Here is a 3,324-nt window from a genome sequence, read left to right as displayed (position 1 = left end):
TGAAGCCTCCAGTGAACTCCCTGCGATCACTGACTGAGGGTACGAATAGGCTGCCAGCAGACAGAGGCACTGGAAAGCGGATTAATACAGATGGAGCTCGATTATAATTTAAAACCTTGTCATCAGTTCTCCCTTTTGACTTATTTTACATTTGTTCGCATTTTTAATATTTTTTGCTTTCTTTTTGCTTGTTTTTCTATTTTACTTTGTTATTGTTGTTGGGTTTTATGTTTTGTTTTTGGTATGTTTTCCTGTAAATGAAATCAAAGGTAAGTAAATCTATAGAGACAGTAACTAGATTCACAGTTTCTTAGCATGATGTCAGAGGAGGCTGGGGTGAATGGGAGGCTAAAATTAATGAGCACAAGAAAGAAGAAAGAGTTTTAAAATGGACTGGAGTGATGATTGCACGATTCTTTTTAAATATGATTAAACTATTGAATTGCATCTGTGAGTTATATGTCAATAAAGCTTTTTTAAAATGAAGTCACTAGCTGGTTCATCTTTCATTGTTTGTGAGAGCTACACAGGTGTAGACCTGAATGTGGCCTTATCATCTCCTCAAAGCTGGGCCCACAGGGGCGAGGGAGGGATGGAGCAAAGAGTGCTACTGTAGGGGAGAGGCCGTGAGAGTGAGGGAGGAGGCAGTGGGAGTGGAAGGAAGTGCTAGCTGGTCACCAGCTCCTGGGAAAAGTGCTGTTACTAGAACCAAGAAACTATTCCCAGACTTCAGTCCTACGGACCGCAGACTCAGTCCGGAGCACAGCCAGGAACCCAATGAAGCAAAAACAACGGTGCCCTTCAAGCCTGAGGATGAGCTACGAGTGAAACTAGGAGCTTATCGTCAGCCAGGACATTCATTAATTAGCTACGTGGGATCTGGTGTGAGGGGAAAGGAGAACAGTATTTTACTGTAACAGTACAAACAGAAAGTATCTAAAGGCACAACCCTTCTAGCCTCCAAACTAAGTACACCCAAAAGGTCGATGCCTTCCACGGGACTGCTCGCTGCCCCCACCCCCAACATGGGAAAAACAAGGCATCCAATTAAAAAGAGGCAGAGGCTATGAGCCAACAGTGCACCAAAGACGACACCCCAGGGGCCAACAAACATATGAAGAAATACTCATGATTACTAACCATTTGAGAGGTGTAAATAAAAAAATGATGAGCTACTACCTCACACCAGCGTTGCTTGCAAAGTTAAAACAAAACAGAAAGTAAGAAATGCTGGGCAGAGAGCAGAGAGACGGGAACCCTGCGGGCGGGACTGGACAGCTGCATGAGCTCCGGGGAGGGTGGCAGTGAGCTGCCCGGACCACGGAGAACAGAGAGAGCATATGACCCAGCAGCCTCTAAGCTCACTGTAAAACCTAAAGAAATAAGGAACAAAACACAAGTAGATATACGGACACCCCAACCACAGATGGATGTTCATCGCAGCACTAGTCACAGTAGCAAGAAGATGGAAACAACCTCAAGATCAATCAGTGCAAGAATAAATCAAAATAAACTCTGTCACATACACACAATGGAAGACTACCCACTGCGAAGGAGTCATGATAAAACCATGAACGACCTCATGATATGAATGGATTTGGAGGACATTCTGCTGAATGAAGTTAGCCAATTATCAAAGAGTAAATAATGCATGAGACCACTGCTATAAAATAAAACCCAAGACAATGGTTTTAAGACCACCGGAAGCAGACTTTTTATCCCAGGGGTGCAAGAGAAAGGCAGGAAAGGGACAACAATTGTCTAGAGGGTCCCCCCCCCCAATCTCAACACTTTATGGGTTGATTCCCACTCCCCTGTAGAACCAAGAAGAACAGTCCCTACGAGTTTCTGAGGCTGTAGCTCTCTATGGGAGAAGAAAGCCTTCTCTCTCTCCCAGATGGTGGCTTTGAACTGGTGACCTTGTGGTTAGCAGCCCAACTCATAACCACCATGTCACCAGGGCTCCTACGGTTAGAAGGTCGACAAGTGTTAACTGTTTGAATGAAGAAAATAATTACATACAAGACGGAGAAGAGCCAAAAGCGGGTGGGGGTGAGGGGCGTAGGCAGGACAAGCAACAGGGAGATTTGACAAGCTGTTTACATTGTTGAATATAAAAATAATGATTTGAAATGTAAATTCCCAACTAACTGAGAAGAACAAACATAATTAGAACAAAAGTTTGATGCTTTTAGGGAGGTAGATAGTTCTCAGAAAAAACCAGCCTTACAAGATTAATAGGGCAGCACGTGTCAGATGTGTGTGGAGGGGGGCGGGGGGGGGGAGGAAATAAGGGCCGGTGGTGGCAGTAGGCAGGGCGCTGTTATGCTGTGGGGACTGCAGTCAATGTCGCCAATCAAAAAGGCACGTGTGAACTGTTTAATGGAAAGCCATTTCTCTGTAAACTTTTCCCTAAATCACAATAAAAAGTTACCCACCCTCCAGCCCCCAACAAATTTGATGCCTAAAAGTGGCCACATAGAATTAGACATAATGTAACCTAAAACCCTTCCAACTCAAAAACTAGATGAGCGGGAAAACAAACTAACAAACAGCAATAAAACGAATGCTATCTCTCCTAATTTAAGAAATACATAAGAAAGCTTGTAAATGTTAATAACAGCAGTAAATGCATAATAATATATACTAAGCAGCATAACAATATATACTGTGTACTCTTCACCATTTTTCATTGTGTATAACAATAGTAACACATTTAACTGTCACCATGACGGGACTATTATTATCCCTGAGACAAACTGGGACAGAGTTACAGAGAAACAAAAGGAAATTAACTACATGCCAAGCTAGGAAATGCAGAGTCAGGATCCAGAGTCTGTGTTGCTAACCATGCGCATGTTGCTTCACCTGTTTTCCTTTCCCCTTCTCTTCTTATTTTTTACCTCAGTCCTATTTCTGCGCTCCTCCTGTGTCGCTCTCTTAACTGGGAAACAGTAATTACAAGCAAACTGATGTAATGCAATACTGTGAGTTCTATAATAGAAGCAGAAATACAAAGTGTTGCCGGCACACATATTAGGAACACTAGCTGGGGATATTACAAATGTCTTTAGAAAGGAGAGGACACTTGAGCACGGTTTAAAATAACAGAAATGGTGTACATAGTACAAGAGTAGATGATACAGCAGAGCCAAAGACAAAGAAACAATGTGCACAAACACAAATGAGCAAGGGTCATAACTGTCGTATTTATCTCTGTGTCTTCAATGCATTTAACAGCTAACAATGTTGGACTTTTACTAAAGAATGAGTGAATGAATGAATGAACATTCAGGAAAGAACAAGGATATATATACCACTGGA

The sequence above is a fragment of the Tenrec ecaudatus genome, chromosome 1 (assembly GCF_050624435.1).
Source record: "Tenrec ecaudatus isolate mTenEca1 chromosome 1, mTenEca1.hap1, whole genome shotgun sequence".
NCBI lineage: Eukaryota > Metazoa > Chordata > Mammalia > Afrosoricida > Tenrecidae > Tenrec > Tenrec ecaudatus.
Note: the sequence above shows the minus strand (reverse complement) of the source record.